The 23,094-nt window shown below is 38.7% G+C and overlaps 1 protein-coding gene and 1 pseudogene across 17 annotated transcripts in view; both read right to left on the reverse strand.

The window, feature by feature from the left end:
• Window positions 1–23,094, reverse strand: part of Trdn (triadin) — a 455,305-nt gene that overhangs the window by 278,295 nt on the left and 153,916 nt on the right.
• Window positions 1,033–13,803, reverse strand: LOC134485272 (succinate dehydrogenase assembly factor 3, mitochondrial-like; annotated as a pseudogene).

Consider the following 23,094-nt stretch of genomic DNA (forward strand, 5'->3'; position numbering starts at 1 on the left):
GAATGAAAGCACACAAACATAACCTCACATCCAAATATGAATATGAAGGGAAACAATAATCACTATTCCTTAATATCTCTCAATATCAATGGCCTCAACTCCCCAATAAAAACACATAGATTAACAAACTGGATACGCAACGAGGACCCTGCATTCTGCTGCCTACAGGAAACACACCTCAGAGACAAAGACAGACACTACCTCAGAGTGAAAGGCTGGAAAACAACTTTCCAAGCAAATGGTCAGAAGAAGCAAGCTGGAGTAGCCATTCTAATATCAAATAAAATCAATTTCCAACTAAAAGTCATCAAAAAAGATAAGGAAGGACACTTCATATTCATCAAAGGAAAAATCCACCAAGATGAACTCTCAATCCTAAATATCTATGCCCCAAATACAAGGGCACCTACATACGTAAAAGAAACCTTACTAAAGCTCAAAACACACATTGCACCTCACACAATAATAGTGGGAGATTTCAACACACCACTCTCATCAATGGACAGATCATGGAAACAGAAATTAAACAGTGATGTCGACAGACTAAGAGAAGTCATGAGCCAAATGGACTTAACGGATATTTATAGAACATTCTATCCTAAAGCAAAAGGATATACCTTCTTCTCAGCTCCTCATGGTACTTTCTCCAAAATTGACCATATAATTGGTCAAAAAACGGGCCTCAACAGGTACAGAAAGATAGAAATAATCCCATGCGTGCTATCGGACCACCACGGCCTAAAACTGATCTTCAATAACAATAAGGGAAGAATGCCCACATATACGTGGAAATTGAACAATGCTCTACTCAATGATAACCTGGTCAAGGAAGAAATAAAGAAAGAAATTAAAAACTTTTTAGAATTTAATGAAAATGAAGATACAACATACTCAAACTTATGGGACACAATGAAAGCTGTGCTAAGAGGAAAACTCATAGCGCTGAGTGCCTGCAGAAAGAAACAGGAAAGAGCATATGTCAGCAGCTTGACAGCACACCTAAAAGCTCTAGAACAAAAAGAAGCAAATACACCCAGGAGGAGTAGAAGGCAGGAAATAATCAAACTCAGAGCTGAAATCAACCAAGTAGAAACAAAAAGGACCATAGAAAGAATCAACAGAACCAAAAGTTGGTTCTTTGAGAAAATCAACAAGATAGATAAACCCTTAGCCAGACTAACGAGAGGACACAGAGAGTGCATCCAAATTAACAAAATCAGAAATGAAAAGGGAGACATAACTACAGATTCAGAGGAAATTCAAAAAATCATCAGATCTTACTATAAAAACCTATATTCAACAAAATTTGAAAATCTTCAGGAAATGGACAATTTCCTAGACAGATACCAGGTATCGAAGTTAAATCAGGAACAGATAAACCAGTTAAACAACCCCATAACTCCTAAGGAAATAGAAGCAGTCATTAAAGGTCTCCCAACCAAAAAGAGCCCAGGTCCAGACGGGTTTAGTGCAGAATTCTATCAAACCTTCATAGAAGACCTCATACCAATATTATCCAACCTATTCCACAAAATTGAAACAGATGGAGCCCTACCGAATTCCTTCTACGAAGCTACAATTACTCTTATACCTAAACCACACAAAGACACAACAAAGAAAGAGAACTTCAGACCAATTTCCCTTATGAATATCGACGCAAAAATACTCAATAAAATTCTGGCAAACCTAATTCAAGAGCACATCAAAACAATCATCCACCATGATCAAGTAGGCTTCATCCCAGGCATGCAGGGATGGTTTAATATACGGAAAACCATCAACGTGATCCATTATATAAACAAACTGAAAGAACAGAACCACATGATCATTTCATTAGATGCTGAGAAAGCATTTGACAAAATTCAACACCCCTTCATGATAAAAGTCCTGGAAAGAATAGGAATTCAAGGCCCATACCTAAACATAGTAAAAGCCATATACAGCAAACCAGTTGCTAACATTAAACTAAATGGAGAGAAACTTGAAGCAATCCCACTAAAATCAGAGACTAGACAAGGCTGCCCACTCTCTCCCTACTTACTCAATATAGTTCTTGAAGTTCTAGCCAGAGCAATCAGACAACAAAAGGAGATCAGAGGGATACAGATCGGAAAAGAAGAGGTCAAAATATCACTATTTGCTGATGACATGATAGTATATTTAAGTGATCACAAAAGCTCCACCAGAGAACTACTAAAGCTGATAAACAACTTCAGAAAAGTGGCTGGGTATAAAATTAACTGAAATAAATCACTAGCCTCAACGTATAAAAGAGACACGTGCTCCACTATGTTCATTGCAGCCTTATTTATAATAGCCAGAAAATGGAAAGAACCGAGATGCCCTTCAACAGAGGAATGGATACAGAAAATGTGGTACATCTACACAATGGAATATTACTCAGCTATCAAAAACAACGAGTTTATGAAATTCGTAGGCAAATGGTTGGAACTGGAAAATATCATCCTGAGTGAGCTAACCCAATCACAGAAAGACATACATGGTATGCATTCATTGATAAGTGGCTATTAGCCCAAATGCTTGAATTACCCTAGATCCCTAGAACAAACGAAACTCAAGACGGATTATCAAAATGTGAATGCTTCACTCCTTCTTTAAATGAGGAAAAAGAATACCCTTGGCAGGGAAGGGAGAGGCAAAGATTAAATCAGAGACTTAAGGAACACCCATTCAGAGCCTGCCCCACATGTGGCCCATACATATACAGCCACCCAATTAGACAAGATGGATGAAGCAAAGAAGTGCAGACCGACAGGAGCCGGATGTAGATCGCTCCTGAGAGACACAGCCAGAATACAGCAAATACAGAGGCAAATGCCAGCAGCAAACCACTGAACTGAGAATAGGTCCCCTATTGAAGGAATCAGAGAAAGAACTGGAAGAGCTTGAAGGGGCTCGAGACCCCAAAAGTACAACAATGCCAAGCAACCAGAGCTTCCAGGGACTAAGCCACTACCTAAAGACTATACATGGACTGACCCTGGACTCTGACCCCATAGGTAGCAATGAATATCCTAGTAAGAGCACCAGTGGAAGGGGAAGCCCTGGGTCCTGCTAAGACTGAACCCCCAGTGAACTAGTCTATGGGGGGAGGGCGGCAATGGGGGGAGGGTTGGGAGGGGAACACCCATAAGGAAGGGGAGGGGGGAGGGGGATGTTTGCCCGGAAACCGGGAAAGGGAATAACACTCGAAATGTATATAAGAAATACTCAAGTTAATAAAAAAAATGAATCTTCTTGCCAAGAAAGCATTTGACAAAATTCAACACCCCTTCTTGATAAAAGTCCTGGAAAGAATAGGAATTTAAGGCCCATACCTAAACATAGTAAAAGCCATATACAGCAAACCAGTTGCTAACATTAAACTAAATGGAGAGAAACTTGAAGCAATCCCACTAAAATCAGGGACTAGACGAGGCTGCCCACTCTCTCCCTACTTATTCAATATAGTTCTTGAAGTTCTAGCCAGAGTAATCAGACAACAAAAGGAGATCAAGGGATACAGATTGGAAAAGAAGTCAAAATATCACTATTTGCAGATGATATAATAGTATATTTAAGTGATCCCAAAAGTTCCACCAGAGAACTACTAAAGCTGATAAACAACTTCGGCAAAGTGACTGGATATAAAATTAACTGAAATAAATCACTAGCCTTCCCCTACACAAAAGAGAAAAGAGCCGAGAAAGAAAATAGGGAAGCGACACCCTTCATAATAGTCCCAAATATTATAAAGTACCTCGGTGTGACTTTAACCAAGCAAGTAAAAGATCTGTACAATAAGAACTTCAAGCCTCTGAAGAAAGAAATTGAAGAAGACCTCAGAAGTTGGAAAGATCTCCCATGCTCATGGATTGGCAGGATTAATATAGGGAAAATGGCCATTTTACCAAAAACGATCTACAGATTCAATGCAATCCCCATCAAAATACCAATCCAATACTTCAAAGAGTTAGACAGAACAATTTGCAAATTCATCTGGAATAACAAAAAACCCAGGATAGCTAAAACTATCCTCAACAATAAAAGGACTTCAGGGGGAATCACTATCCCTGAACTCAAGCAGTATTACAGAGCAATAGTGATAAAAACTGCATGGAATTGGTACAGAGACAGACAGATAGACCAATGGAACAGAATTGAAGACCCAGAAATGAACCCACACACCTATGGTCACTTGATTTTTGACAAAGGAGTCAAAACCATCCAATGGAAAAAAGATAGCATTTTCAGCAAATGGTGCTGGTTCAACTGGAGGTCAACATGTAAAAGAATGCAGATCGATCCCTGCTTATCACCCTGTAAAAAGATTAAGTGCAAGTGGATCAAGGACCTCCACATCGAACCAGATACACTCAAACTGATAGAAGAAAAACTAGGGAAGCATCTGGAACACATGGGCACTGGAAAAAATTTCCTGAACAAAACACCAATGGCTTATGCTCTAAGATCAAGAATCAACAAATGGGATTTCATAAAACTGCAAAGCTTCTGTAAGGCAAAGGACACTGTGGTTAGGACAAAACGGCAACCAACAGATTGGGAAAAGATCTTTACCAATCCTACAACAGATAGAGCCTTATATCCAAAATATACAAAGAACTCAAGAAGTTAGACCACAAGAAGATAAATAACTCTATTAAAAATGGGGTTCAGAGCTAAACAAAGAATTCACAGTTGAGGAATGCCGAATGGCTGAGAAACACCTGAAGAAATGTTCAACATCTTTAGTCATAAGGGAAATGCAAATGAAAACAGCCCTGAGATTTCACCTCACACCAGTGAGAATGGCTAAGATCAAAAACTCAGGTGACAGCAGATGCTGGCGAGGATGTGGAGAAAGAGGAACACTCCTCCATTGTTGGTGGGATTGCAGACTGGTACAACCATTCTGGAAATCAGTCTGGAGGTTCCTCAGAAAATTGGACATTGAACTGCCTGAGGATCCAGCTATACCTCTCTTGGGCATATACCCAAAAGATGCCTCAACATATAAAAGAGACACGTGCTCCACTATGTTCATCGCAGCCTTATTTATAATAGCCAGAAAATGGAAAGAACCCAGATGCCCTTCAACAAAGGAATGGATACAGAAAATGTGGTACATCTACACAATGGAATATTACTCAGCTATCAAAAACAATGCCTTTATGAAATTCATAGACAAATGGTTGGAACGGGAAAATATCATCCTGAGTGAGGTAACCCAAATCACAGAAAAACACACATGGTATGCACTCATTGATAAGTGGCTATTAGCCCAAATGCTTGAATTACCCTAGATGCATAGAACACATAAAACTCAAGACGGATGATCAAATGTGAATGCTTCACCCCTTCTTTAAAAGGGGAACAAGAATACCCTTGGCAGGGAATAGAGAGGCAAAGATTAAAACAGACACAGAAGGAACACCCATTCAGAGCCTGCCCCACATGTGGCCCATACATATACCGCCACCCAATTAGACAAGATGGATGAAGCAAAGAAGTGCAGGCCGACAGGAGCCGGATGTAGCTTTCTCCTGAGAGACACAGCCAGAACAGCAAATACAGAGGCGAAGACCAGCAGCAAACCACTGAACTGAGAATAGAACCCCCGTTGAAGGAATCAGAGAAAGAACTGGAAGAGCTTGAAGGGGCTTGAGACCCCATATGAATAACAATGCCAAGCAACCAGAGCTTCCAGGGACTAAGCCACTACCTAAAGACTATACATGGACTGACCCTCAACTCTGACCTCATAGGTAGCATTGAATATCCTAGTAAGATCATCAGTGTAAGGGGAAGCCCTGGGTCCTGCTAAGACTAACGCGATTGTTGGGGGGAGGGCGGCAATGGGGGTAGGATGGGGAGGGGAACACCCATGAAGGGGAGAGGGATGTTGGCCCAGAAACCGGGAAAGGGAATAACACTCGAAATGTAAATAAGAAATACTTAAGTTAATAAAAAAATGTAAAAACAAAATGGAAATAGAGACAATAAAAAATCAGAAAGGGAGACAACCCTAGAGATAGAAAACCTAGGAAAGAGATCAGGAGTCATAGACCCAAGTATTGCCAACAGAATACAAGATAATAGAAATGAGAACCTTGGAGGCAGAAGACACCATAGACACAAATGACACAAATGTCAAAGAAAATGTAAAATGCAAAAAGCTCACAATACAAAGCATCCAGGAAATCCAGGACGGAGTGAGAAGTTCAAACATAAGGATGATAGGTATAGAAGACCGCAAAGATTTTCAACTTCAAGAGACAGTAAATATCTTCAACAAAATTATAAAAGAAAACTTCCCTAACCTAAAGGAAGAAATGCCCATAAACATAAAAGAAGCCTACAGAACTCCAAAAACAAAAACAAAACAAACAAACAAAAAAACTCAGGTGACAGCAAATGCTGGCGAGGATGTGGAGAAAGAGGAACATTCCTCCATTGTAGGGATGGTACATTGCAGACTGGTACAACCATTCTGGAAATCAGTCTGGAGGTTCCTCAGAAAATTGGACATTTCACTACCTGAGGACCCAGCTATACATCTCTTGGGCATATACCCAAAAGATGCCCCAACATATAAAAAAGACACGTGCTCCACTATGTTCATAGCAGCCTTATTTATAATAGCCAGAAGCTGGAAAGAACCCAGATGCCCTTCAACAGAGGAATGGATACAGAAAATGTAGTATATCTACACAATGGAATATTACTCAGCTATCAAAAACAATGACTTTATGAAATTCATAGGCAAATGGTTGGAACTGGAAAATATCATCCTGAGTGAGCTAACCCAATCACAGAAAAACACACATGGCATGCACTCATTGGTAAGTGGCTATTAGCCCAAATGCTTGAATTACCCTAGATGCACAGTACACATGAAACTCAAGATGGATGATCAAAATGTGAATGCTTCACTCCTTCTTTAAAAGGGGAACAAGAATATCCTTGGCAGGGAAGGGAGAGGCAAAGATTAAAACAGACACAGAAGGAACACCCATTCAGAGCTTGCCCCACATGTGGCCCATACATATACAGCCACGCAATTAGACAAGATGGATGAAGCAAAGAAGTGCAGGCCGTCAGGAACCGGATGTAGATCTCTCCTGAGAGACACAGCCAGAAGAGCAAATACATAGGCCAGCAGCAAACCACTGAACTGAGACAGGACCCCCGTTGAAGGAATCAGAGAAAGGACTGGAAGAGCTTGAAGGGGCTTGAGACCCCATATGAACAATAATGCCAAGCAACCAGAGCTTCCAGGGACTAAGCCACTACCCAAAGACTATACATGGACTCACCCTGGACTCTAACCTCATAGGTAGCAAGGAATAGCCTAGTAAGATCACCAGTGGAAGGGGAAGCCCTTGGTCCTGCTAAGACTGAACCCCCAGTGAACTTGATTGCTGGGGGGAGGGCAGTAATGGGGAGAGGATGGGGAGGGGAACACCCATAAAGAAGGGGAGAGCTAGGGGGATGTTGGCCCGGAAACCGGGAAAGGGAATAACATTCGAAATGTAAATAAGAAATACTCAAGTTAATAGAAAAAAAGAAAAAGAAAAAAAAGATTACAGTACAAAAAAAATGAATCTTCTGCTATGACTAACTTCTGGATATTGTCTCTACAGTTTCTCTCTCCACTTCGTTGAGAATTTCAGCTAATGTTATCCCTGTTGAGTCCTGGGAGCCTCTTGTTTTCCTGGCATCTGGGACTTCCTGATGGCTAAGCCCAGTTCCCCATCCCCATTGCTACACACATCTGTTCAAAATCCTGACCCTCTGTCTATCATCCCTGCCTCCTCCCATACCTGATCCTGCTCTCCTTTTCCCCCCCTCCAACTCCTTTATTTCTCCTAAGGCCCTTCCACCCTATGCTTCCTGTGAGTACTTTTGTTTTCCCTTCTAAGAAGGACTGTAGCCTCCACACTTTGGTCTTCCTTCTTCTTGAGCTTCATATGGTCTTTGAATTTTATCTTGGGTATTCCAAGTTTTAGGCCACTTATCAGCTTTAGGGCACTTTTAGGATACACTTATCAGTGAGTGCATACCTTGTGTGTTCTTTTGTGACTGGGTTACTGCACTCAGGATAATTTTTTCTAGTTCCAGCTATTTGCCTAATAATTTCATGAAGTCATTGTTTTTAAGGATGTTGTCACCTACTCATCTCCAAAATTTAAATCCAGAATTGCTCCTGTCTAAAGGAAATATAGATACAAAGTGTTGAGCAGAAACTGCCCAACCTGGGGATCCATCGCATATAAAGATACCAAACCCATACACTATTGCTGATGCCAAGAAGTGCTTGCTGACAGGAGCCTGATATACCTGTCTCCTGAGAGGCTCTGCCAGAGTCTGACAAACACAGAGGCAGATGCTCACAGTCAACCATTGGACTGAGCACGGGGTCCCCAGTGGAGGAGTTAGAGAAAGGACTGAAAGAGGTCAAGGGGTTTGCAACTCCATAGGAAAAACAATAATATCAACCAACCAGCCACCACCCTCCTCCCCTTAGAGCTCTCAAGGACTAAACCACCAACCAAAGAGTACAAATGGAGGGACCTATGGATCCATTTGCCAATGTAGTAGAGCATGGTCTTGTCCGACATCGATAGGAGGAGAGGTCCTTGGTCCTAAGAAGGCTTGATGCCCCAGTGTAGGGCAATGCTAGGGATGGGAGGCAGAAATGGGTGAGGGAGCACCCTCATAAAAGCAGGGAGATGGGGAGGGGATAGAGGGTTTCTGGATGGGGGAAAAGGGAAAGGGGATAACATTTGAAAGGTAAATAAATAAAATATCCAATTTTTAAAAAGGGGATAAAACCAATACTGAAGGTAAGTAAACTAAATACAGCTATAATGTTGGAAATAAATAAATAAATAAATAAATAAATAAATACATACATACATACATACATACATACATACATACATACATACATACATTATACTACCCTAAAAAATGAATCTTCTGGCTTTAGAGTTTCCATCAAAAAGAGAAAGGAGCTTAAAATATTTCTTTCGAAGAAAAAGTATTTTTACAGATTATTTGATTAAAAATATTACACCCATGTATCTGTTCAACAATAGTCATGAAGCTGAAATTTAAATGTTTCTTGGATAAAAGATAAAGTAGCGGTATGTTAATAGTTTACAGTGGTTATTTAATGGGCTCCATGTTGCAGTTAAATTCACAATTACATTCAAAGAGGAATGGCATATTTGGCAGTCAGCCAATCTTTCTTCCTGTTTTAAATTGAGTGTAATTGATAGTATTTTATGACTTGAAATAATATACATAATTTATCAGTTTCTTTCAGGAAACTGTTTATAATAACATGAAATATCATAGTCCTCTGGGAAAACACATAATTTATATAATTAGGCTCATGTATTATAGTGCACGGAACAGAATTGGGTGTTATGTGACTACCATATGGAATATTAAGTCATTAGTATGATTTTTTTCCAGGATGTTTCGATTATTCACAGTTATTCAAATTACTCTGCCTTTTTTTGTTCCTTTTCACACTATTTTACAACAGGCTTTAAATATTCTCAGTAGGATACCTAGGGATATCTAGTGTTATTGCTCTGTCTATTTTCACTCCCTGTGTGTAGGAAAGATACAAGTTTCTGTGCTGCACGAATACTCAAGCACAAGAAAATGAAGATAAAATGGAGTTGTTAGTGGCATTTTTCATCCCTACAAACAACATATTAATCATCAAACAGAATTATTGAGTAAAATATACGGGTCAATATTTCCAAAGGGTAATATAAATAATTATAAATAATCCAGTGCAAAGGCAAAAGGCAGATGTTGGAGTAGAATATGGTCAAACTTTGAAGAAGCATAGCCACATAGGTCCTGCCCATAGGGTTGGTTTAATTTATTGCTTGCCATATAGTTCACTTTTTACAATTTTATTCCTTCTATCATTAATTTAAAAACTCATTCCTAAACCAAGAATGGTAGCACAAATTTGTAATACCAATACTTGGAGAGGCTGACACAGGAGGATTGCAATGAGTTGGAGGTGAATTTGGGCTCTGTAATAAAAAGTCTACCAGAGCTATGCAGAAAGACCCTGCCTTGAAGAACCAAATTTTAAAAGAAAAATAGTTTTCCACAATATTTTTTCTTGTTGAGATCCAAGACAAACCAGTCATATAAGAATAAATACAGAACCAGTGTGGTCAATGAATAATAACAAGTACAGTACAGTAGTTGCATGAATGTAGAATTTGTACTATGCCTTCAGTTCTGTCTGGACACTGATAGAACCGTTTTGAATATATCCCCCTAGTGCTGATGGAGGTATGATCATAAAAAATGTTGCCTCAAAGATACTCATCACTCCAATGCTGGTGGAATAGCTTGACATTGCCTTAAAATAGTGCAGACCCAAAATGTAAAACATTCTGTCTCAAGTGGAAATTATAGACCTATGCAAAGAACCCTCTACAGAGGGCTGAACACCCTACCTCCAGAAACACTAGGTATTGCTATTGGAATTTTGTGTAGTGTTCAACGTGTATAGAAAAATAAAAATTCTGCAAGGAGACAATGCTGACAAACCTGTTTATCAAACAAAAGACTCTGGAAAGAGCTGGTGAGGCAGCTTTGTCACTATTTCTACATTAAAGGGAAGGCCTGATCAGGATGAAGGAGAAATAATTGTGGCAGCTATCTGAGTAGCTAGCTAAAAAGAACCTGGAGTCTTTTACTTTAGCCATTGTAACTAAAGCCAATCAAAAGGACATCAAATGGCATTGGTGGAATGTGTAAAGGACTATAATTCTTCCTTCGTCCTCACTCTGGCAAATTAGCTGAGAGATGAAACTATTAAAAATATGTGCCATGGTAATAAATAACATAGTTAGCTTGATAATTCCTTAATTAAGCCTTAATTTTCCTTACTTCTCACACAGTTATTCAAATTACTCTACAGCTTTTGTTTCTTTTCACACTGTGTTAGAACAGGCTCTAAACATACCCAGCACATTACCTGATATTTTTATGTTTCTCTGGTAGCATGTGCATGGAATGAATATTAGCAAGACTGACCAATATCTGTATCTGTGTTTATATCTGAATATATATGTATATACTTACATTTATATGATCTATCTATATCCACATATTCTACTGAGAAGTCCTCTTAAGGCGAGGAGAAACAAATGTTAAAAATCTAGGAGATAAAGCTTAGAGGAGATTTTCTTGCTTCGTTACAAGGGAAACAAACTAAGAGAAAAGAAGCGTCAGTTAATATGTTCTTTGCCCCAGTCAAGAACGTTGGTATAACTGGACTACCTCAAAAGGCTGCCAGTATATTTCTCTGTGTATAACCACTTATAGTGACTGAAATCTTCAATGGACCCATATATGACATTCTAATTCAAAACAGAATCATTCTCTTGCTAGTAAGGAGAATCCAGGGATTATACAAACTCATAATTAGGCAGTCTTTCACCTTTTCTCTCATTTTCATCTACCTCTGTCTGCTGTGTACAGATTGTGATGGATGCATTGAATCAGTCTTCGTTAATTCTGGGTTTCAGTCTCTAGAGGGACCAACAATAAGTCCTGGGGAAATCTTTACACAAGCCTGCTTACAGAGCTTAGAAACCTGTCACATTTTTAAATAACAAGACTATTTCTTCAAACGAATAAAGAGACTGCTTTGGGATAAACTATTTTCATTGAGATAAATAGTGTAAGTTAAGAATTCAGTTCAGAAAACATAGCACATTCCTGCCTAGGTATACTGTTCGGAGGAATTAAAGGCAAATGTTTTTCAAAGGCGTACAAAAGGCAGTTTACAAAGAAAGGACTTGCTAGAGAAAGAATGGTAACAACAGGATAATTAAGTGAGAAATACAAAAGAAGTAGAAGTAGAGGAAGCTAGAAAAGCCCTGAGTCCCTGGAAATGTGTCTTCCTAACAGTCACAGGTTTCAGGTCCCAGTGTAGGTTTCTGGTCTGAGCCACATCAGAGAACAAGTTACTTGCCTCCTAGATTCATGGCCATCCTAAACGGTTCATTCCTCTTTTTTTCAGGGTTTGATAGTTAATTTATTTTTTATTGGTTATTTTACTTAGTTACATTTAAAATACTGTTCCCCTTCCTGTTCTCCCTTCCCATACCCTCTATCCCATCTCCCCTCTGCTTTGCCTCTAAAAGGATGTTCACCCACCCAATCACCAGCTTCTGCCTCATCCCTTTGGAATTCCTTGAACACTGGGACAACAAGCCTCCACAGGACCAAGGGCCTCCCATACCACTGATGCTAGATAAGGCTGTCCTCTGGTACACATGTAGCTGGAGTCATGGGCCCCTTCACGAGTCAACTTGGTGTTTTTCATCTCCCCAACCTTTAGACAATACCTGACATCTTTAACAATTGAAACTTAAAGCTTTTCTTAAAACTTTCACTGTGACTTAAACAGGAAATTCTGAATGATAGCCAGATGTGTGCTATTAAAGGAGAAATGGTGGGACTTTCAGAATCATAATATGTCAAATAATAAACTTATTAGAATTCCACATCTTCCATTATTTTATGTTTATTTAACTGATGAAGCTAGAGACAAATGAGGAGACTAATGCTTGACAGGAATAGAATTTAAAACAAATTCATATTTTAAAAAAAGTAATCATGTTCTTGCAGACAGGATCCTGGTATAGCGGTCCTCTGAGAGGCTCCGGCAGCACCTCACTAACACAGATGCAGATACTTGAAGTCAACCATTGGACTAAGCCTAGGGTTCCCAATAGAAGAGTGAGGGGAATGGCTAAAGAAGCTGAAGGGGATTGCGACCCCATAGAAAGAACAACAGTATCAACGAACCAGACTGCTCAGAGCTCCCAGGGATGAAACCACCAAATCGTATACATGGGCTGGTCCCTGGCTTCAACTACATATATAGCAGAGAGGGGAGGGGCTTGGTCCTGTGGAGATCTGATGCCTCAGAGAAATGGGATGCTAGAGAGGTGAGGTGGGAGTAGGTTGGAGGGAGCATACTGTTAAAAGCAAAGGACAGGGGGAGGGGGCAGGCCGATCGTGGAGGGAAGACTGGGAAGGGCGATAACATTTGAAATGTACACAAATAAAATGATTAATAGAACAATTTTTTTCAGCACAATTCCAAAGTGTATCCTTTTAAACACCTTTCTTTAGTCCAGAAATTAAATTCCACAAACTACATTCCAAACATCAAATAAATGTGATTGCAATGATGGCATATTGTGACATTTGTGATCTTGATACTGTCCAAATATAAGAGACTATTCCATTAAAGCCAAAAGAGTATATTTTTAGAGAGTCAGTGATGGATGAGGTAACAGGTTATAAATTTTAGAGACTTTGTTAAGATTATTGTATCACAAGTGTGGTTTCTGCAGACTTAGTGACTCTAAACTGCCAATTGCATTTAGTAACTTCTTCCACTAGCTCTTGCCACAGTCCAATTTGCTCATCATGAAAGTCATTAAGGTTTTCTCATAGAGAGGTGCCAACACATGCTGTTCCTGTTGAACTTTGTCTGCTGTCCTTAGTTTGTTGCCACAACACTGCTGCTTATGTTTCCCATCCCTTCAAGAAATGCTTGCCCTCCCCAGAACCAACAGTCTTATGTCTTCTAAATTTGTCTTTCACACACTGTTCACCCAGGGCTTTGAGGTCTGAAGACAGAGCCCAATGTAGAGGCAAGATTTGACTGTGCAAAGACCTGACTCTTGAGCCCCGTGCATGCTCTACCACTAGATCATTCTTTCTATGATAATTGTTTCACTAACTTCTTTCTAGCCCTTCCTAGTCCATGGGTTAAAAAATAATTCAATCTCTTCTTAAATAACTGTGCTTCACTTTGTAGCTTGTGTTTTAGCTAAGGAATCTCAGGTTCCTGGGTTTTCTGTTTTGTTTTATTTTGTTTCTGTTTGTTTGATTGTGGTAGTTCTCTGCTTGAGCCCAAATTCGAGATCTCCTTCAGGGCCCTCCTCTTGGCGATAGAAAGGGCAGGGTGGGGGTGGGATAAGAATTGTGGGCTCTATAGGGGTCAAGAACACCAGAACAAGGCCCACAAACATCATCAACTAAGTCCAGCTCATAGGGGCTCACAGAGACTGAGGCAGCAGTAATGGAGTCTGCATGGCTATGTGCTAGGTTCTCTGCATATATGTCCTATCTGTGCAGCTTAGTGTACTTGTGGGACTCCTAAAACTGGGAATGGGGGGGGTAAGGAGATTGTCTTTGACTCTTTCCTCACCTCCTAGGACCCTTTTCCTCCTACTAGGTTTTCTTGATCAGCCTTGATATAAGGGTTTGTGCTTAGTCTTATTATATCTTGTTATGTCATGTTGAGTGAATATTCCAGGGAGGACTGTTGTTTTCAGAAGGAATAATAGGTGCAGTGTGGTAGGTCCATTGGTAGGAAAGTGAAGAGCACTGGGAGTAGTAGAAGGAGGAGAAACTGCATTTAGGATAGATTGAAAACAAACTATGTAGTTGATTGATTGATTATTAAAAAAGCTTTTTGTTCTAGATTGAAAGTAGTCAGAGTTTAGGATTTGTCATATTAACTGAATAAGGAATCCAGGTAGAATTATGGGAGATTTGAGACAATGTAATTTACTGACTGAAACTATAGTAAATGAACTCAGGACTATGTATGAAAGCTTTTACTTTTATCTGTAAGCATCTCTAAAAATTCTGTGCTCTTTAGATTTTGAATGTATTGCTTCATCGCTGTTGTATATGGCATTATTTAAGGTAGCCTAATTGGAAATGTTCTTGTCCTTTGGAAATATAAAACATTTTATACGTGTAAAAATTGTTATTTCACTGAGTCTCTCACCTTACTTTTTGAAAATACATTCATCAGTTGATACACTGAGTTGCAGTTAGACAAGGGAAGGGACATCTGAAACAATGCTACATTGGATGTTTGTTTATTTGTTTGTTTGATTGTTTATGACAGGCTTTTCTATGTACCTTTGACTGTCATAGAACTTGCTCTGTAGACCAAGCTGGATTCAAATTCAAGAGATCTGTGTGCCTCTCCCTCCCAGTGCTGGGATTAAAGGAATGTAATACCACTGCCTGGCAAATTTCTAATGTTTCAGCATACAAATACACATATACACACATACATGAACATTTGAGGACTAAGAATGCTTACACTTACTTGGACATTAATTGGCATATCCATTACTTGGATAACAACGTACCCATGTTCCTAAAAATAACACAATATTCAATAAGTTTGAAAGTCCCTACCCCCTTTCCCTCCCCCTCCCCCGATCCTATGAGGTTGCTTCACCACCCAGCCACCCATCCTTTCCTGGCTCCCCACCCTGACATTCCCTTATACTGGGGCATGGAGCCTTGGCAGGACCAAGGGCTTCTCCTCCCATTGGTGCCCAACAAGGCCATCCTGTGCTATATATGCAGCTGTAGCCATGGGTCTGTCCATGTGTATTCTTTGCATGGAGGTTTAATCCCAGGGAACTCTGGTTGGTTGGTATTGTTCTTATGAGGTTGCAAACTACTTCAGCTCCTTCAATCCTTTCTCTAACTCCTCCACTGGAAACCCTGTGTTCAGTTCAATGGTTGACTGTGAGCATTCGACTCTGTATTGTCATGCTATGGCAGAGTCTCTTAAGAAATAGCTATGTCAGGTCCCTGTAGCATGCACGTCTTTCTTTTTCAATAGTAACAGGATCTGAATTTGTACAGAGGGCTATGGGATAGCCTTACCTCTGGATGCTGTACCCAAATCCTGCCCAGAGAGAGACTGTCTTCCAGGAGTGCTCTTACTTCCTAAGATCACAGGCTCACAGGCCCATAGGAGTGACAAGCCCATTCAGAGAAAGAAAGACCAAGTAACATCAGAGATAACCAGATGGCAAAAGGCAAGGGCAGGAACCTAAGTAAGAAACCAAGCTACTTGGCATCAAAAGAACCAAGTTCACCCACCACAGCAAATCCTGGATACCCCATCACACTAAAATGCAAGATTTGGATTTAAAATCACATCTCATGTTGAGGACAGAGGATTTTAAGATTGTTGTAAGGATTGCAACCTGGTACAACCACTGTAGAATTCAGTCTGTGGTTCCTCAGAGAAGAACACATAGTACTACCTGAGGAACCAGCTATACCTCTCCTGAGCATATACCCAAAGGATGCTCCAACATATAACAAGGACACATGCTTCACTATGTTCCTAGTAGCCTTATTTATAATAACTGGAAGCTTGGAAGAACCCAATTTCCTTCAACAGAAAATGTGGTATATTTTCACTCAGCCATTAAAAACAATGACTTCAAAAATTCTTAGGCAACTAGATGGAACTAGAAAATATCATCCCGTCAGGTAACCCAATCACAAAAAAAAAAAAAAAAACATTAATTGTATGCACACACTGATAAGTGGAATGTGTGAATGGTTCAGCCTTCTTAGAAGGGGAAAGAAAATACTCATGGGATGTAGAAGGTGGGAGGGTCTTGGGAGGAAGAGAGGAGAGGAAGGGGGAATAAGGGGAGCAGTATCAGATATGAGAGGAGACATCAATGACATATAGAGGGTGATGATATGTATAGAAAGGGCTAGAAATTTGAACAGATGTGTGTAGCAATGGGGCATGGGGAACTGTGGATAACCACCAGCAAATCCCAGATGCCAGGAAAGCAAAGGCTCCCAGGACTGAACAGGGATGAAATTAGGTAAAAAGCCCAACAGAGGGGAAGTAGAACCTATAGAGACCAAATCCAGAGGTTAGGCAAGGCCCCCTGTTGGGGGACGTGGCCATCTACCCTTTCTTAAAATTTTAACCCAGAATTGCCCCTGTCTAAAGGAAATATAGGGACAAAGAGTGGAGCAGAGACTGAAGGAAAGGCCATCCAGGGACTGCCCCATGTGGGGATCAATCCTATATACAGATACCAAACCCAGTCACAGTTGCTGATGCCGAGAAGTACTTGCTTACAGGAGCCTGATATGAATGTCTCCTTGCAGATAGAGATGAGGATGCTTGCAGCTAATCATAGGACTGAATGTGGAGACCCCAAAGGAGGAGTTAGAGAAAAGACTGATGGAGCTGAAGGGGTTTCCAACCCAATAGGAAGAACAACAATATCAACTAACCAGTTCCCCCAGAGCTCCCAGGGACTAAACCATCAATCAAAGAGTACACATGAAGGGACCCATGACTCTAGCAACATATGTAGCAGAGGATGGCTTAATATGGCATCAATAGGATAAGAAGCCCTTGGTTCTATGAAGGCTGGATTCACCAGTGTAGGGGAATACAGCCGGGTGAGTTGGAAATGGATGGGTGGGAAAGGGTGCATCCTCATAGAAGTAGGGTGAGGTAAGATGGTAGAGAGGGGACCCAGGAAAGGGGAAAACATTTGAAATGTAAATTCATAAAGTATCTAATAAAAAATAAATTGCAAAAGAAAGGATAATTGAAAAATATATTGCTCTCTAAATAATATAAATAGGAGAAAATCAAATACAGATCAAATTAACCCATAGGAAGAAGGAAAAATATTACTTAATGAAATTATGAATGGATAGACATACTTTGGCTGTATTCTTTTTAGAGCATAGTTGTCCATGTGTCTTTTAAATCTAGATGTCAGGATACCTCTACAATGAGTGAACTAACACTGAGGGGACGGTGTAGTGCTTGGATTTTACAGTGTCACCTGCCATGTGTGTATAAGGAATAAGTTCCACTAACACTGCAGCATTAACTCCTAAACTTCATTATTGAACACAGTGTTTTAGCTACATTGGCTTCATCAATATTTTGCAATTTCCCTTTAATCCAATCCCATGAAAATGTATTTCTTGATCTTGCTCTATGCAATGTCACTTTCCATTACATTTCTTTTTAAATCTTTGAAAGGTTTTTATATCAAGTGTGAGTTGCACTTGATTAGACAATTGTCCTACATTTTGTCATTAAAATACATCCATTTATTTTCTACTATTTTCAAATCTTGATTCATCACGTATTTATTCTGTCAACATCATTGTCTTGGTAACATATCAAATTTACAGTCAAAGTCATGACCTTGTTCATTTTCTGTTTTATTCATGAACAAATGAAGTTACCAGTCCGCATTCATCAGCATTTAATCAAACGTCTCATTGGTCCTTCCATTTCCTCAGATACACCTTATCTTCTGGACAGCAGGAGGAAATGATGACTTCCCTCTAGAATTTTGTGAGGATTAGAATTTGTGCTATATAAATCAACTCTATGATTAAGTTTTCTATGACTTAGCTTATATCCTCCTTCCACTCCATTTATTAAAGAAAGCAAGAACTTTTAGTATATTTTGTATTATATTTTAAATTTTCATTTGTGAATGTTAGATGTCAGAATGCAAGACTTGGCTCTGATCTTCCATGCTGTGAGTATCGGGAGTCAACAGAAAGTTAAGCTCCACATGAGGCAACTTCATCAGCAGATCTGTCTAACCCTTCCTTTTGTCTTCCTAGTCCCCTAATTGTGTTCAATCTGGGATTAATGAATAACAAAAAATACTCATGATTTTCTGTAATGAACTATTCTATTTATTATCCTAGACATTCCATTTCTCACATCACTTTCAAATTCCACACCATTGTTAACCATTTACTAAGGTAAAAATTAAACGTGAAAATTGATTATATACAAATGTGTAAATATATACAATCTCCTTGCAATTTGACAGGTACTAAGCAGATTATTAGGGGTTGGAATCTTCACACGTTCTCCTATTGCCACTCAACTAATGGATAGAAAGTGTATTTATTCTTCTATTCTGTGCATTGCAGTGAGCTAGGATATCTCACTTTTTACTATCTACTTATTCCAGACCCTAAATTCTCTGGGAACTTCCTAAAAGCATCGTAATTTTCCCCATCCACCCTTTCAAACAGGCCCTTTCCCCTTCCTTGAACTTTTCTGACTGTTCTTTGAAGTTTCATTCTTTTCAAAGTATCTAACATACAGACTCTGCTTCATATCCCATTTTAGGCTTCATAGTTCATGTATAAGGAGCCCTTGCAGCTCCCCATTTCTATCAGGAAATTAGACTTGGTGCCAATCACAGAAACCTAGAAAAATGCCCAATCTGAGCTCTTGCTTCTCTCTCTCTCTCTCTCTCTCTCTCTCTCTCTCTCTCTCTCTCTCTGTGTGTGTGTGTGTGTTTGTGTGTGTGTGTTTGTTTGTTTGTTTGTTTGTGTGAAAAAGAGAGAGACAGACAGACAGACAGAGAGACAGAGAGGGAGAAACAGAAATGGAGAGAGAGAGAGAGAGCTTTGACCAAGTGATTTGAATTATATACCTTCACTCTTATGACAGGAATGATCTTATACATTTTAAAAGGCATCTAAGGAATCCAGTAGAAAATAAATGATCAAAACAAGTCAATGGTGGGAAGATTTTTTTAAGATTTTGTATAGCCTTGCCTTGACACAAAACCTTTGTAATCGTGTGTATCTTTCCCTCTAATTTGACAAACACACTTGGACATGATGAATTGGGGGAACATTAAAGGTGGTATGCATTCCCTATATTTCTCTGTGATCATTCTAACTCCCTATCTCTGCTCAGTAAGCTTCTATTTCAAAAAGAGGGAAAGAAGAAAGGGAAAGGAGTATATGCACATTCATTTTTGATGCTTTTAATAAATTTTGTGTTCAGTTTTTGCTACATATCTCCCTATGAACTTAAACTCATTTTCCATATCAATCCCAAGATTTCTAGATTAATAAATATAAGCCTATGTGTCACAAGTTAATATCAACAACCATAAGAGCTTCCAAAATACAGGAAAACAAAGACTCAAAACCTAATTTGAATGACCTGCCCATTTGTTTTCTGAATTAATTTTTAGTATGCTACTAAGAAAATTGGGTTCATTTTTATCCTATCATTTACTTATTCTAACTAGTTACAAGGACTAACACATATTTAGCTTATTTTCTTCTTATAGGTATTCTGAGGAAAAATTAGAAAGTTTGCTTATGCTTCTAAAACAGAATAATATCTACTGTATTTTGGAATAACCATCCTACCAATACCACTAGACAATTTCAAAATTCTGAAACATACTATGGAATCTACATCATTGTCATTTTCTCACATATTGGCCATTTTCTATTTTATCAGTTTAATAGTTATCTCATCATTATTTGTTTTGCATTAATATGCAAGACCAAAATAATAAGCAAATATCAAAATAATGGAATTGCCTAAAAATCCTGACATTAGATAACATTATAAATCAAATGAATCTATCAGATATTCATAAGACATTTCACTCAAACACAAAGAAATATACTTTCTCAGAAGCTCATGGAATGTTCTCCAAAACTGACCACCTACATGAATAAAAATCAACCCTTAAAAGATACAAGAAAGTTGGAATACCACCATGCACTTATCTGATTACCATGGATTAAAACTTGATGTCAACAATAGACACAATAGAAAGCACAAGAACTCCTCAAAGCTAAAACAACTAACTGCAGAATAAAAAGTAGATCACAACTGATACTAAAAAGAAAAAAAAAAAGGAGCTGGAAAGATGACTTAGTCTGAGATGCCAGGAAAGCAAGAGACTCCCAGAAGCAAACAGGGATAAGATTAGCTGAAATGCCCAATAGGTGGGAGGGAGAACCTGTACAGACCATACCCATAGGTTGGGCAAGGCCTCTGTTTGGGGGATGGGGCCACACACTCATCTCCAAATTTTAAACCCAGAATTACTCCTGTCTAAAGGCAATACAGAGACAATGTGTTGAACAGAGGCTGAAGGTAAGGCCATCCAGAGACTGTTTTACCTTAGGATCCATCTCATATACAGCCACAAAACCCATACACTATTGCTGATGCCAAGAAGTGCTTGCTGACAGAAGTCTGATATAGCTGTCTCCTGAGAGGCTCTGCCAGAGTCTGACAAATACAGAGAAAGATGCTATCAGTTAACCATTAGACTGAGCACAGGGTCCCCAATGGAGGAGTTAGAGAAGGACTGAAGGAGCTAAAGGGATTTGCAACCCTATAGGAAGAATAAAAATATCAACCAACCAGACTTCTTAGAGCTTCCAGGAACTAAACTACCAAACAAAGAATACACATGGAGGCACCGATGGCCACAGCTGAATATGTAGCAGTGGATGGCCTTGTCTGGCATCAATAGAAAGAGAGACTCTTGGACCTGTGAAGGTTTGATGCCCCAGTGTAGGAAAATGCCAGGATTGGGAAGCAGTAGTGGGTAGATGGGTGGGAGAGCATGCTAAAAAAGCAGGAATGGGATAGTGAGTTTCCGGAGTTGAAACAGGGAAAGGGGATAACATTTGGAATGTAAATAAACAAAATATCCAATTTTTAAAAAAGGAAATAAAGTCACTGTCAATAGCAGAGAGATAGGCAAATACTGAAACCCAAGGAAAACAATAAAAAAATTTTAACAACTCAGGAGATAAGAGAGCATTTAAGGGAAATAATAAATTCATCAAAATTAAATAAAACAAATAATAAGAGTACAAATTTAATGATGTCAAAAACAAACAACAGAGAAAAAATTCAATGAAATAAAATTAATTATTTGAACAAACCAATATAAATCAGAAATACAGAAAAATAAATTTTACATATGTAAGTATAACAAAAAATTTAAAAATTAAATATGTATTTTACTTTAAAAATACATCTATAGCTTAGAGAGATCGCTCAGCTGCTAAGAACACTGAGTTCAATTTCCAACAACCACATTGTGGCTCACAACCATCTGTAGCAGGATTCAGTGCCCTCTTCTAATGTGTCCAAAGACAATGGTGCTGTACTCACATATATAAATTAAATAAAATCATTTTAAAATTATATTTATATACTTATATTTATATTTTATTGAAAATAGATTTTCTTCATATATTCTGAAAATGATTTCTTTTCTAATTTCTTCACAATCCTCCCCAATGAAAATGAAAATACAATGCACCCTAACTATTAGGCAGAATGAAGGTAGTACTAAGAGGCAAGTTCATAGCACTAAGTGCCTTCAAAATATTGGAGATATCACATATTAAATTAAGAGCACACTTGAAAGTTCTACCAAAGAAGGAAAACAATCACACACAAAAGTAATTGATGGCAAAAATTAATCAATGACAAGGCTGGAATCAATATATTACAACAAAGAGCAGTAAGATATAGTGAAATGAGGATTTGGTGCTTTGATAAACATTTAGCAAAATTAAATAAAGACTGAGAAGATCAAACTTAATAAAACTAGAGAGAAAAGGGAAATATTAGAATAAACACTGAAAACATCCAGAGACTCATAAGATATACTTTAAAACCCTATGCTTCACGAATGTAGAAAACATAAAGAAAATGGATAAAGTTCCAGACATAGGTCATGTACCAAGGTGAAATAAAGATCACATCAGCACCTTACACAGCCCAATAACAATCAGTGTCATAGAAAAAGTATTGAAAGTCTCCCCACCAGAAAAGTCCAAGGATTCAGCAGCGAGTTCTCCCATACTTTCAAAGAATCAAGACCAATCCTCCTCAAATTATGCTTCAAACATAAAAACAGTAGTAACATTACCTAATTCTTTTTGTGGGGCCAGAAATACCTTAATATCGAAATCATACACACAACACACACACACACACACACACACACACACAAACACACACATAAATCAACAAAAATTATTGACAAGTTTTCCTTATGAAGATAGAGGCAAATTTTTTTCAATAAATTAATTCCAACCAAATATAGGATATATCAAGGAAGAATATCCATCTGTTTCTATTTTGTGGAATAGTTTGGACAGTATTGGTATGAGGTCTTCTGTGAAAGTCTGATAGAATTTTGCACTAAAACTATCTTGATCATGGTTTTTTTATGGTTGGGGAGACTTTTAATGACTGCTTTTATTTCTTTAGATGTTATGAGACAGTTAGATAGTTTACCTAATCCAAATTTGACCTTGATACTTGATATCTGGCTAGAAAATCATCCATTTCATCTAGATTTTCCACATTTGTTGAATATAGACTTT

The sequence above is a fragment of the Rattus norvegicus genome, chromosome 1, assembly GCF_036323735.1.
Source record: "Rattus norvegicus strain BN/NHsdMcwi chromosome 1, GRCr8, whole genome shotgun sequence".
In the NCBI taxonomy this organism is placed as follows: Eukaryota; Metazoa; Chordata; class Mammalia; order Rodentia; family Muridae; genus Rattus; species Rattus norvegicus.